This window comes from Triturus cristatus, chromosome 4_1, assembly GCF_964204655.1.
Source record: "Triturus cristatus chromosome 4_1, aTriCri1.1, whole genome shotgun sequence".
Lineage (NCBI taxonomy): Eukaryota > Metazoa > Chordata > Amphibia > Caudata > Salamandridae > Triturus > Triturus cristatus.
This window is the reverse complement of record NC_140585.1, coordinates 114,785,564-114,800,804: the sequence shown is the minus strand read 5'-3', so window position 1 is coordinate 114,800,804 and position 15,241 is coordinate 114,785,564. Positions and strand designations below refer to the sequence as shown.

Here is a 15,241-nt window from a genome sequence, read left to right as displayed (position 1 = left end):
CCAAGTGACAGATGTCTCCGGTGTTTGTCCCCTGCAGTGGGCTGCTCTCATCTCGCCTGGCTATGTCCCTCGGTTTCGGCATATTGGCGCGACGTGTGTGCCGTCACCACTGAGCTTACTTCCTCGCCTGTCTTGCCAGACCCATTGACCTGCCTACTTGGTTTGGTTAAGCACTGTCCTGACTCCTCCTGTCGGCTCATGGCTATGTTGCTTGTTCTCGCGTGTCGCAGAGTTGCCATACACTGGGGCCGGAGGCCTGCACCCAAGGTAGGTGCCTGGCTCTAGGACGCTTCACGTTGTCAGACGCTTCTGGCAGAATTTTGGGAACTAACGCCTGTTACGGGTCGGCCACATGATATCTGGGGCCCTTTTGTTTCATATCTCCTTTCTCGGAATGCCTCTCCCTCTGCGACCTCTCCCGCGTTCCCTGCCAGCACTCTGCCCGCGGCGGGCGCCGGTGCTGGTTCGTTTGACCCTACCCTCCTTTCCCTGCTCTCTGCCGCTTCCTTGCGACCTCTCTGCTGGTGCCCGCTTCATCCGATGCCCCACTCTACCCCCCATGCTCTGTCTCCTGCCACTCCTCTTTATGACTAATGGTGTGCTGCTATTGTATAACAGTTTCTCTGTGATTGATAACTGATGTGGCTTGTCTGTTCCTTCTTGTTATTTGCGTAAGTGTTGCTTGAATTCCCTATAACTTGCTGTGCATAATTTTCAATAAAGGTTTTTAAAAATTAAAAACACAACTTTTTTTACAAAGGGGAACCCTGCTTATTTGAACGTAGCAAGATAACTTACGGCATTCCAGAAGGAGAATGATTCCATGGTCTTCAAATAAGACCGATGTAAGAGAAAGATAAACAAGATCGCTCACAGTTTTTGAGAAATTCCTTCAAACCCTCACGTCCACAAGACACTTAGGGGGCACATTAACTATTATTTCATGCAACGCAGCACAGAAAGGGAACCTATTGTGCCACATTGTGTAAAAGGGTGAGAACTGAAATGCTCCATATTTTCAAAGAAATTGAGCATTTTTGCTCTCTCCTTGCGCTGGCGCTCTGTGTGCAGTCCAGTGTCAACGCAGGCACCCATGTTCCATACTGCAAAAGTGCATGCATTATGAGTACTACTTAGAAACATATTCCTCTTTCTGTGTGTGCTGGAGAATGCAGCACACTGAAAAGAGGAATTAACAAGGAGAAATTAAGATACGTCTACTGGTTACGCCTCCGTCGGGTAAGCACACTGGGCCAGAAGCACGACCCTTCCAATTTGCGAGTCACAAATTGTGTTGTTTTGTGACTTGCAATCTGCGACTCACAAATTGGAATTTACAACAGTGTCTCAGACACTATTTGCAATTCCTAACGGGGTCATATATTGCATGACTCATTAATATTCATGAAGCAAGGGCAATTTGCGAACCCATTAGGAATGGCTAGCACTCCCAGGAATGCTGGCCTGCTGGGGTCAGCAGACCATGTCTGTGACTGCTTTTTAAATAAAGCAATATATTTTTTTTAAATGCTGCCCGCTGTCCTGTAAGGAAAATGGGCTGCATTTAAAAAAGAAAAATGAAACTTTTCTGTTTCATTTTTTAAGGGCGAGCAGTGGTCCCAGGGACCAGTGCCTACTCTTAAAAAATATTTTCACATCCATTCACAAACTCCGTTTGCGAGTCGCTTACCACCAATTTGAAGTAGTCGCAAAACAATGGTACATTCAATTGTGACCCACTATAAGGAAGGGACGCCCCTTCCTAAAAGAGAGTTGCGAACACTGTTTTGCGAGTCACCGCAAAATAGCGCTTGTAGATGCCAGGACCCTTTTTTGCGGTCGCAAACGGGTCGATTTCCCATTTGCGATCGCAAAAAACATTCATACAACTGGCCCACCATTTTGTGCAATCTCAGAATTACAAGTCTTTGTAAATCTGGCTTTGTGTCAAAATCTATGGTTGGAGGCATGGGAACGCCCATGCTTCACACATTTAACAGCTACCCGATGTAAAGTACTGCAAGGCAGCACTATGCACTGTGTTGTGTTACTTTGTATTTACTTAACAATGCAAAGCCATGCAAAGTGTCTTTAGGAGGCAAAGTACATGCCCAATACGAGGGTTATAGTTCAGTATGTGATGGAGTGTATTCGTTAGTGAATCAGTGAGTGAGCGAGTGAGCTTGGAAGTGAGTATGGGAATGAGAAAGTGAGTGAGGGAGGGAGCGGACAAGCTAATAAGTATGTGAATGAGTTAGGGACAGTGTGCCAGTGTGTTAGGGAGTGAGCCACAAAGGGATTGCCTGGTTGATTTAGCACACTTTATTTGACTAGTTTGTAATACCATAGTCAAAGCAGGGCTGGACTGTTAAGGGCACTCCAGGATCACACTGAAGTGCTTTGTCAGAGCAGTATGTAGCACCTCTAGAGCTATGTTAATAATCAAAGAGAACTAGCTCTCTGTTTAAATTGTTTGTATGTCTGCGGGTGGGGGAAAAAAACCATTAGGTTTTTATGAAGGCCCTCACCCACCAACCTGGTTGGTGGCATGCTTCATCATTGGGCCCCACCCGAGGTACCGAGTGTACCTCAGTTGTGCTTCAACGCCAGATTACTGCGGAGCGGGTTTTTTTTGTTCTTGAGGGTGCTGTGGGTGTGCTCTGAGTGAGGTTTAAAATACTGTCCTGGGAGTCCCAAAGACTGTTTTAATGGTGGGCCCCAGGCAGTCAATAAAAACAAAGGCTATCGGACGTGCACGGTAGGCTTATGGCCTCCGACGTCCTGTGCGGTCAACTAGTTTCAGCCAGGCCTTTTCTTCTACTGGCTTTCGTCAGGACCTTATATGTGTGGGGTGTTACAGGGATTGTTATGAGTTTGTCAGTGCCCTGTGTGTAAAGCACACGCTACGGTGCTTATATGTGCAAGAGGTGTTTCCGCTCGGGTTGTACACCTGATTATAGCGAACAACTCAGCATGGAGCTCAGCCGTGGGCCAGGACCATATGCACTTGCGCAAAGTCGCTGGACCCTCAATGAACCTGTTGTCCGGACAGAGCTGTCACACTTCAAGCAAGGCCTGCAAGGTAGGATTCAAACATTTAGAAAAGTATTTTCCATGGAGTATATATCAAAGCACCTAATACAAAGCATAGACATTATATTCAAACAAAACATCATTTAACAAAGTAGAGAAAATCCAAAGCATGTAAAATTATTTGGTTAAGTTTAGGTGTAGGGTTTCAGTTTAGGTGTATGCTAGAGTATATGTTTTGGTTTAGGTTGTTTTGTTCTCCTTTGTAATTTAGCTGGAATACTTCAACAGTTACTCTGTCAGCGCTGAATTAGGTCAGTTGCTGTAGAATCGTTCCTACGTTTAGCACTGGAAGAAAAATGAGCCTGGCATGACCCTATGGTGGTGATAGCTGTTAAGACGCATACCTATTTCACTGAGCCAGATATGCACATCACAGAAGCGATGGAAGAACACATGTTCAAACACATGATAGGGAAACACAAATAGAAGAGGAATGATGATGCATTCAAGCGTCTTTCTAGCGTCCCCACCTGATCAGCTGGGTACTCTGAGATGCCAATGGGCGTGTAATTGAAAATGTGTGTCTTGTTTATTTGTCACAGGCCCTCATCATCAGTTACTGTCTTATATAAACCAGGGCCCCTGGCACAGTGAGAACTGCAGAGAGAGCCCAGGACAGTAGACGACAACCACAAGACACCCACAGGTGAGTGTTAACAGTGGGACTCTGGCAGCAAGACAGTGTGACTAGGAACAGTGTCCCTTGAGGTAAGCAGAATGCAGTCATTTAGCCTGTTTTCCCTCCTGAGTAGAATTGTGGCTGATCCGCTGCTCCATGGGCAGGAATTATCCCAAACGCGCAGTTGTATTTTGAAGTACTGTGAGGGGCCTGGCAATGTATCAAACTTAATACTAACTGCCATAAGTTACATACATTGCCTGGACTCCAAACAGTCTACTTCAAAGCAAAGCAACTGTCACACAAGAGCTCCCCTGCTGGGATAGTTCCTTTGAAGATCACTGTCAGGTGCAACCCACTGTAGTTACCATAATGTAATTACTATTGAAGCAATTATAATAGCCGGCCCCTGACAGGGAAGGGAGGCATACGAATCTCTCCTTCCTTGCATCCCTCAATGCCTGAGAAGAGGAATTCATGTTTAGAAGGACATTTTGCCTCCATTCCTCCTTTTGTGTAATCCAGGGTTGGCAGATGTGGATACAGATGAAGGGCATGTTTACAATATTTCGGAGTAGGGCAGCACCGCAATCGTTCTAGCTGCACCACCCCACGGCAAATAAAAATGTCAGGGATCCACCATATCTAGAAGATACAGCACATTCCTGTCCTTTCTGCCTGCACCGGTGCACAAACTGCAACCGAGCGCTAATGCAGGCACTCTTGCACCATGGTGAAAGGGTGCCTGTGTTGTTGGCATAATTGTTTTTGTGCAGGAAGGCAAACCTTCTTGCACAAAAACAATCAAGGGAGGCATTTTCCTTTGTTCTATGTGTGCTTCAGAATGCAGGAAATGTGAAAAGAGTTAGAAATTAGGAAAAATGTAAACATTTCTCCTTGTTACACCTGCTTTGAGAAGGTACTAGTTTTGGCACTGCCCCAGATTTACGCTGGGTTGTAAATCTGGGGCAGTGTCAAAAACCAAGGGTATTGCGTGGGGACACTCACAGCAACACCCATGGAACGCCCCTTCCACGCCGAGGGTGGCTTTGCGTGGCCTTGTAAATATGGGCCAGGAAACTGCGCCTCCAGAGAGTCATGAAAGTGACACTCCGGTGGCATCACATGTGCCACAGGGACATTTTAATTATCCCCCTAGGCTTGAACTCCACTATCCCATGCATTTATTTTCAGCTACCTTCTCTGGTGCCCTCGTAAATGCCTTCCCTTCATACATCCTTCCCCAGCCCTCTGTTACCCACGGTCCAGACATGCCTTTCATGGAGCCTGCGGGAATCAACTGCAGGTCACCGAAACATACATAGCTCCACCTACATTTGGCATCCATGGGCCAGACCTGCCAAATAAGAAAAAAGTAATTGTGTGAGAAGGCTGCGGGACCTTAGAGGATGCGAAGAATTACCGATGTGCTCCCCATCTCCACTAAACCCCCCTCTTGTAAAAAAAAAACTTGCTGAGGCTGGTGCCTATTCAAAGCCTTAAAAGATGAGCTGGAAATCTTCTCTTTGCAGTGGTTTCCAGCTCATCCTCCCTGTCACAGTGTGATATCGGCTCCTCACTGTGAGACCGTGTGAAGGGAGCTGATATTGTGTGACTCATTGTGGCATTGTGTGAGTTGGCTGGTCTGCATTAACATCTGGCCACCTGTCATCCTCACACTTTCATGCACCTGCCCCCACGGTCACTAGGCAATACCCTAAACTTCCTCTAATGTCACTGGTCTTGCTCCACAGTAGCGAACATGCCAGAATAGCTGCCACCATCCCATCATTAGAGGGCCTCAGCTGCTTATCCCAGCCACATATCCATACCTCTGGCAGGATCCCCATCTCAAAGCTTTACCTGCGCAGAAGCAGGCTCTATGAAGACCAGGTTTCTAATGGACTGCTTTCACACAATTTGCGTAGTATCAGTCCTTAACTTGTGCTGGTGCCCAAAGCTAAGCTCAGAAGCCCATGGCTGTTGCAATTAAATCAGTGCTCTGAATATCAAAGTACCTCAGGCCTCTTTAATCCACTAGCGGAAATTCTTTCCCTCTGTACCTCACTCTTACAGCTTCCTGCTTTCTCCCTTTGTGATGTTTTTACCGTCTTTCTCGTCTTCTATCTTTCTGCTTTGATTTTTTCCCTCTCTTGCTATGGTGCATGTCTGATGCCGGAAAATAATTACTGGTCCCCAAAAATAAACTCAAGTGGCCCCCACTGGCATCCACTGGCTCAAGGGAGATTCAGGGACCCTCAACGGATTCTGTAGGAGGTGGGGGGTTATTCTTGCACTACTGCTGGAAGCCAGTAATCGTGTTAATGCCTTGTCAGGATTCTAATTGGTACATTCCAGATGGATGGTGTCTGGCAGCAGGGGCTCAGATTACTGAGCTACATGCCTACATTATGATAAATACACCACCATTCTATGAAATATCTGGTACAGAATACTATCTTCTCTAAATTTCACACTTGTGTCTAGCATTACAACGATTCTCCGTGAAACAGGGACTTATATTAATTCCATGATGACAATTGTTTATTTATTATTTATTTATATAGCGCTAGTTAGACCGAATGGGATCAGAGCGCTTTACATGATCATGAAAGAATACAGTAAATCAAGAACGCAATAACATATGAAGTGAGACTCAATAGATTCTAGTACACATCAGAGAAAAGAAAAAAACAGTTCAAGAGTATCTAATGGACAGCATAAGCAAACAAACATCCGACTATGACGGAGGGTCTAGTCCTGTTCAAGAGATAATTAACCAAGTTCAGTAAGCTAAGAGTTAAAGCATTGGCTGAGGAGGAGGAGTTTCAGGTCTCTTTTGAAGCAAGGGGTGCATCAAAGATCGCTGGGTAGAGAGTCCCATATGCTGGGTGCATTTCCAGAAAAAGAGCGAGCCTTGGTTGATGTTTTTTTAGATTGGGAGGTAGGAGCAAAAGTGCGTTGCAGCTTCTCAAAGATCTAGCAATCCCTGCTTTTGTAAGCTTGTTTTCGAGGTAGTTGGGTGTATGTGAGTGAAGGGCTTTGTGGATGATACAGGCAGTCTTGTAAGCACATCTTCCTTCGATGGAAAGCCAGTTGAGGCTCTTGAGGGCAGGAGTGATGTGTTTGATCCATTTAACATCTGAAATGAGTCGGGCTGCCATGTTTAGAACTGATCTAAGATGAATGTATGACGATACATCACATACAAATACATTGCATGCCATTACAACGCAGTTGTTACAACGCAAGTGTTGTTAAAATGCTTTGCCATTACAAGGCAAACCTTTACCACGCATATACCTTTGACACACATGCATGCGTAGTAAAGGCATATACTTCGTAAAAGTTGTTACGGTAAGTAAATGTAAAAGTTGTTAAAGTAAGTAAATGTAAACCCTTAAATTTCACTTACCACCGCAATACCCAAACCCTCCTGAGATTCTAAAATTACCCTTACTACCCCAGTACCCATACTCCCTAAACCCTAAAATTACCCCTGACACCCCAAAACCCATACCCCCCTGGACCCCATTACCCTAGCACCCCAAAACTCAAACACACCCTGAACCCTAAAATTACCTCTGACATCCCAAAACCCAAACCCACCCTGAACAGTAAAATTACCCCTTGTACATCAACACCCAAACACAGGCTAAACCCTAAAATTACCCCTTGCATGCTAAAATCCAAACTCACCTTGAACCCTAAAATTACCCCATATATCCCAAAACCCATACCCAACCTGAACTCTAAAATTACCCCCCAGTCACCCCAAAACCCGAACACACCCTGAACCCTAAAATTACCCCTGGCACACCAAAACCCATACCCACCCTGAACCCTAAAATTATTACTCTTAGCACCCCAAAACCCAAACCCTAAATTTACCCTTGCTTCCATAAAACACATAGCCACCATAAAACTTAAAATTACCCTTGGTACCCCAAAACCAAAATCCCCCCTGAACCCTAACATTAACCTTGGCACCTCAAAATCTATACCCCTAGACCCCAATACCCAAACCCACCCTAAATGCTATACTTACCTTATACTTACATGTAAAACACATATGCCTGTACCATTTATGCCTTTACAATGAAATTCATTGTAAAGGCGTGCGTGGTAAAAGCATATACATTGTAATGCCATGCGTTGTAATGGCATAGCGATGTTATGGTAGTTGCGTTGTAACAACCCCATTGTCATTGCAACATGTTGCAACAACCGCATTGGGCAAAGTGAGTTGATGGCGCCCCTGTGAGAATGGCATTACCATATTCCAGTTTGAAGAGGACCAGATATTGCACCACAATCTTGAAATCATTGCAGGGAATGAATAGTTTAATTTTCTTAAGGTGTTTTAGTGCGTTAAGTTTCTAAGATGCCTTCCCTATATGGCCCTGCTTTAAAACTGTCTTTCATAAAATAGTTGAAAATCAATTTACTTTGTTTGGCCTGGTGTCGAATCATAGCTCGAAGATTCCCTACATCATCAGTGACATCCCCCATTCCTGACTTTTTTTGTTTTGCAATTGCCCTTTCTGTTCTGGCGCAAGTTGTTTTGTGGTTTTCAATAAAGGCTTTTCAGTCCCAAAGGAGCTAACTGAGCCAGCTGAGTCACAAAAGGTAAACCTGCAAGCAGGGGACACACATCCAGCTCATAAAAACATGAAACTATTCATTCAATTTCCTGGATGAAAATCTCCAACCTTTCTTCCAAATGGAAGTCGCCGAAAGACTTTATAAAATATAGCAAATGTGGATAATTTTATCGCCTAATTAGCAAGGCCTTGTTTTAGTGTCAGGATTCCTAACGCCCAGCTTTGCATCTCTAATGAGATGCAAAGTGGGCGTTCCTGACCTGGCATGACAGAAGAAATGTTGCTAAGCGACATTTCTCCTATCAGCAAGTCTAACGCTATAAAGCATAGCGTCATGAAAAGGAGCGATAACCCCTGTTATCGCTACTTTCCTTACGCCTGCTTCAGGACTGACTTAGCCATGATATCCTATGGAACGTGGATATCATGGCTAAGTTTCTGAGTCCCTATCAACTAGCTAACGTGAGATTATCGCTGGGTTTCCAGCGATAATCTCACGTTAGCCAGTTAGCGCTAGGATTTTTATCGCTGATGAGATAAGTGTTGCTAATAGCACGCTAACTCAGCGATAAAAATCGGCGCTAGCCGGCGATAATTATCCGAGCGCTGAGTGCGCTTAGCGATAATTATCGCCGGTTGTTGTTGATATGCCCCATAGTGTGCTATTCGAGCGGTATTTTGGTTCCTGTCTCATCTTTCTGTTACTGCATTCAAATATGGGGAGTGGGGATTTGGAGACTGGGAAGGAGGCGTGGCCTAATGAATCGAAACTTCAGACTTTGGAACTGGTTATCCAGGTTTAAGTCCTGGCATCAGCTCAACATCCTGTGATTCTGGGCAAATTACTGAACCTTCCTGCGCCTAAAAGGAACAAAAATGAATCTGACCTGGTGTAAAGTAATCTGGTGCTCGTGTAGAGCGCTCCAATGCCTTTGGGAGAGGTTTGTGTTATTTAAAACAGCAAAACCAAGATGTATAAAGAAAAAAATTGACATACACCTGACACCAGCCAGGACTGTTGTCTTTGTCAGTGGTAATGAGCTGTTTAAGACAAATGAGAATCATCAATGGTTTTGTGGTATATATTATTGCAAATGTTTCATTTCTGAAATCATGAGATTGAGAATCATTACTAAGGCCTGTGGAAGGATTAGTGGTTTTCAGTGTGTCTCAATCACTCCTGTTATATTCACTCTATGTTATACATGGACGCTCTTTTTCTCCCCATCTGCATATCTTAAACCTCATTAGGGATGTGTGAAATGTAGGTGTTTGGTTTTCACATGATTACGTAAAATTTCAGCAAAATTACGCGAAATGCAAATCAGTCATTCAATCAACCAATCAATCATTTGTAGAGCGCACTAATCACCCGTGAGGGTCTCAAGGCGCTGGGGGGGGGCAGCTACTGCTCAAACAGTCATATGACTGTATATTTGAGTGCACAATGAGTCCTTGTCTCAATTTTTGACTTAAGGTGCAGTAAAAAAAAGCACTGTGAGTAACAGGCGCTGCTTTTCCATGCGTTCACAGTAAAATGGAATGGGTCTCATAAACAGCGTGTAATCACGATAAGTGGAGGAATGGCGTCATTTCAGGGTGACAAGTAGCGCTCTACAAATCTACTGATTTTTGATTGATTGACTGATTGCAACAAGTGTGACATGAAATAAGCTGGGATGATCTAAATTTCACCAGGAGCCTAAAGCTCGTCCCTTTGCTTTTCTTTTTCTCTCTCTCCTGAAGGCACATCCTCTCATATCATTTTTTTTACTTTCACCTTTTAAATATTTTGACAATAATTATGTACCTCCTTCACACACATTTGCACAGAATCATCTTTGCAACTGGAATAAATTATCATTGCTCTGCACGCTCTGCAGGGAGGCCAATGATTGGATGACCATGAATTCCTATCCCCTCTCTGACCCACTGACAGGCACTGTCAGAAGCTGGCACTGCCTTCAGCCTCAGCTCAGGTGCTGTCAGTCATGGCCCATCATAAACACCTGTAGGAGACTCAGTTCAAAGTAGGAGCTATACAAGAGCAACATGCTACACAGAAAAAATAAATAAACAAATGAATGAAAACATCCTGGGGATAGCTAACACTCCCTTGGAATGCAAGATCAAGTAAAACATGACAGATAATCAGGGCATTGATTATCTTAACATTTTTTACATTAAATTGTTCAGAAATCGATCAGTGTTTTGCCATTTAAGGTGGGGACAAGATTAGAAGGGCCGGTTCAATGTCTGTTTTTATTAACACTGTGCTGAGGGTGGTAGGGGCCCGGGGCCCACCCACTGTGCTGAGGGTGGTAGGGGCCCGGGGCCCACCCACTGTGCTGAGGGTGGTAGGGACCCGGGGCCCACCCACTGTGCTGAGGGTGGTAGGGGCCCGGGGCCCACCCACTGTGCTGAGGGTGGTAGGGGCCCGGGGCCCACCCACTATTCTGAGGGTGGTAGGGGCCCGGGGCCCACCCACTGTGCTGAGGGTGGTAGGGGCCCGGGGCCCACCCACTGTGCTGAGGGTGGTAGGGGCCCGGGGCCCACCCACTGTGCTGAGGGTGGTAGGGGCCCGGGGCCCACCCACTGTGCTGAGGGTGGTAGGGGCCCGGGGCCCACCCACTGTGCTGAGGGTGGTAGGGGCCCGGGGCCCACCCACTATTCTGAGGGTGGTAGGGGCCCGGGGCCCACCCACTGTGCTGAGGGTGGTAGGGGCCCGGGGCCCACCCACTGTGCTGAGAGTGGTAGGGGCCCGGGGCCCACCCACTGTGCTGAGGGTGGTAGGGGCCCGGGGCCCACCCACTGTGCTGAGGGTGGTAGCGGCCCGGGGCCCACCCACTGTGCTGAGGGTGGTAGGGGCCTGGGGCCCACCCACCCAAAGCCCTGGTTTCATTTACAAAGTTTCCTGAGGAGCTTGTTGTCTCCTCCGGGCATGGGTCGCTCTTCTAGCCTGCTTAGAGAACACTGAGAGAAACAAATCAGTTTGGTCTTGTGCGCCAAATACCAGGCATGTGAGTCAGACAACTGAAGGAAAACCAAAACAACACACACTGTTCTGTGAGGCGTCCAACCTTCAGGTGTAATTCACACCCAGCTGTGTAAGGAGAGGGCCACCCTGCAAAGCACACAGAGGGTGAGGGCTGCAACTAAGCCCATTTATTTACTGGAATGACCTCTAATAAAATTATGTGGTAGTTTCTGAAACTGCATCTCACCCGAGGGTGTCTCATAGGAATGAGTAATTATAGTGAGTGCATTGTTGTTACCCTCTTTGTGACAGCAGACCTTTGTAGGCCCAAAACCGTCAGGGCCCTCGTTGCGCATGCGTTTCCAATCGACTCCATGCGCCAAGTATGAGTTCTCAAAACGTGTCCCTCCACACTAAGACAACAAGTCCTCACTTTAGATCTATGCTTGTTGCAAGTTAAGATTAATCTGTTATTGGGGAGTGAATGGGAGCAGGAGTGACAGATGGAAAGTATCTTAAACAAATACTGTCTTTTAGCTTCTAAATGGGGAAACTTGAAAAGGGGAAGTTTGGGTCTTCAATGCCACCTTTACAATGTCTGGGCTTCTGGTCTACTGCCCGCCGGGGCCCTCTAAAGAGTTCAGGGATGCACTGATCGATACAGCAAGTACTTTGGCTATTAGATCTGCCAACTTCAGTATTATTAGTGACCTGAACCTGCACTTGGATAACAAACACGACTGTGTAATTGGTAGCTTTCTAGCAGACCTTGACACCCTTCAGTTGACACAATTTGTCCCAGGTTGCATCCATTCTGCTGGTCACCTGCTAGACCCTGTCTTTTCTAATCTTTCCACCCTCATAGTCGATTCACCTATCCTGATGAGTTGGTCCGAACACTATTTGTACCTATGATACTCTTGGGGGGGTAGTGCCCTCCCAGAAGGTGATCCGGAAGCCAGTCTTAAAACGTCCTGGCACAAACTTGACATCGAGCAATTACATGCCCTCCTCCGTACGGACACCCCTAGCATGCAGGTTGACCCTGATGCGGACGACAAAGCTTTATCTGACTGGATTTGGCAGCCTCTTGATACACTCATTCCTGTCAAGTGGTCACAGAGTCGTAACAGCAAATCCAGCCCACGGTACAACAGTAAATTAGCCACTATTTGGAAAGCATGCTAAAGGCTGAAACAGGCATGGAGGCGGGACTATGACCCTGTTCTGAAGAGGCATTACCAGGTAGTCACCAAAAATTACCATAGAGCCATTCCAAAGGAAAGGGCGTCCTACTTTGCCAACGAAATCAGAAATAGCAGTAATCCTGCTAAAAGCGTTTTTTCAATACTTAAAGATCTTAAATCCACAGAGCCACCTAAAGCGCCTCTGATTTCGTCTGACCAGCAATGTGAGGAGCTGGCCGCCTTCTTCATTATGAAGATTGAGAACATCTACAGGACCTTCCCTCACGCCGCGATCAGATCAGGCCCTGTCCACAGGCCCTATGCCACTCCGACACTCTCCGTCTTCCCACCGATCTCTCAAGATGATATGCTTACAATATGCAGGAAAGTTAAATCAGCTTCCCTTGCAAATCCTCTTAAACCTGAGCAATTCCTTAAATCTCTGCCTCTGCTCCTCGCGCCTTTTTGACAGCTGATTAATATGTCCCTGTCCATGGTGGTTGTCCCCAGGGCTTGGAAATGGGCCATGTTGGTCCCCCTTGTAAATAAACCCACATTGGACACCTCTAAACCGGAGAACTTTCACTCTATCTCTCTTCTGCCGTGGGTGTTCACAATCACCGAGGCATACATTAACTCCATTCTGACAAAATTCCTAGAAAATAACAACACGCTTGACTCTTCTCAGAATGGTTTCCGCCCGGGTCACAGCACAGACACTGCCCTCCTAGCTGTAACCGAACACCTGAGGGTGGCCTTAGATGCTGGGCGAACATCGGAGCTGATACTCTTAGATCTCAGGGCTGCATTCAACACAGTATCCCATCGGACTCTGTTGCAACGTCTGGAGGAGGCTGGCATTGAGGGTCCGGCCCTAGGCTGGTTCGCCTCTTTTTCATCCGAAAGAACCTTCCAGGTGTTGACACCCCCTTTTACCTCTCTGACACACACTATTAAACAAGGGGTTCCTCAGGGCTCAGCGCTGAGCCCAACACTATTCAAGCTCTATGTCCAACCTCTAGCAGCGGTATCGAGGAGTAGAGGACTAATAGTGGTATCATATGATGACGATACCCAGCTGGTAGTGGCACTCTCTGACAACTCCACGCAGGATGCATTTAAGTTCAGGATCAATCTAACAGCAATTGTAGAGTGGATGACTGCCAACTGCCTCCAGCTCAATGCGAGCAAATCAGAGATTTTGCTAGTGGGGAGAGACAGTGAGCTGTGGAGTGAGAGCTGGTGGCCTTTGACGCTGGGTTGCGCACCCGCCCCTCGACAAGTGGTCAAAAACCTGGGAGTTTGGGTTGATTCTGCCCTTAACTTCCAGGCTCAAACCAAAAAAGTAGCAGGGATGTGTATTGGACTCCTGCGCAGGCTCAAACCTCTGCTGGGTTTCTTTGACCCCGCAGTTTGCAAAGTCATCATCCAGGCCTCTATCAAGGCTGGATTATGCCAATTCACTTTATCTGGGGGCTAATAAGACTGAAATCCTACGTCTGCAAAGGGCTCAAAATGCAGCTGCCAGAACCCTACTTGGCCTCCCGAGAACCTGCCCCACGACCAGCGCCATCCGCAGACTTCATTGGCTGCCGGTGGCGAAACGCATTGAATTTAAGTCTCTTTGCATTGCTCACAAAATCATGAATCTCTCTTCCCCAGATATCCTGGCGAACCTGCTGTCACCCTACATACCCACTGGCCAACTATGGCGGTTGTTCCTTGGGTGAGGAAAGAGCAAGCAGGAGATTGCTCTTTCCGCGTCCAGGCTGCGGAACTCTGGAACTCGCTCCCTGTTCACATCCGTAGCATCAATAACCACACTGCATTTCATAAAGTCATTAAAACTCATCTTTTCCCTATGTCACAGGCCTTTCTGCTCTCTTTCAGTTCCCTCCTAACATCTGCTACAATCTGCGCTGGGACGCCCCTTTGCTGGAGCAGCTGTGGGCTTTACAAAACTCATAACATAACATAACAAAGTTGTCTCAGAAATATGAATATGCAACCTTATTAAAATACACAAAACAGACCTAGATGTGACATACTATTGCTATATGAATAGACAAGACACTGTTAACCGATGTATATGCAGTATTTAAATGCAATCCAGACTAAGTGTAACGTTTGCCCATTGGAGAGAATAGCAATTAAGAAGACACTCATGGATCTAGGGATATTATCACAATCAAAGCGTTCACTGTGATGAGGTACATGAACAAGAGACAGCTCTATGTTCCTACATTTTGGGCATTTCAAAACAGTGAATATGTATTATAAAATAACACACAGAGCTTAGTTCCTAATTTGTGCTTCCATGAAACTCTTGTAGGATGGAGAATATCTGTAGGATTCTTCACACAAGGTTTGTTGCTTTGAATCTTTTCTCTCAGGATGACAGTAGGTAGTGGCTCTGGATGGTCTCAGCTCACCCCCTTTTCCCAGCCTTGTGGAGTGCCAGAGGGCTAGGCCCTACCTTGTTTAACCTTTATGTGACTCCACTGGTGACTTTGATCAAATCATATGGTCCTATACAGATGACACCCACATTGTGGTGCTGGTGGCTAGCAACCCAGAAGTCACAGCCACCAGATGTTATAACTGCATTCTATACATAGGGAGATGGTTGAGCAAAAACTGCTTAAAACTAAGCTTCTCTAAAACTGAAATCATGATATTTGGTAGGAACTCCTCCTTTTGGTCCCCAAAATTGTAGCCCCACAAACTCGGCACCCACCGACCCCAGTGGCAAAAGATAAAA

General features: G+C 46.2%; 1 long non-coding RNA gene across 1 annotated transcript in view; it reads left to right on the top strand.

Moving 5' to 3' along the window:
* The first annotated feature begins 449 nt into the window (after positions 1-449).
* Positions 450-15,241, top strand: part of LOC146844066 (uncharacterized) — an 84,610-nt gene continuing 69,818 nt past the window's right edge. Inside the window, exon 1 of the long non-coding RNA XR_014981124.1 lies at positions 450-3,739. This is a non-coding gene — a long non-coding RNA (uncharacterized LOC146844066). The remainder of the gene's footprint in view (positions 3,740-15,241) is intronic.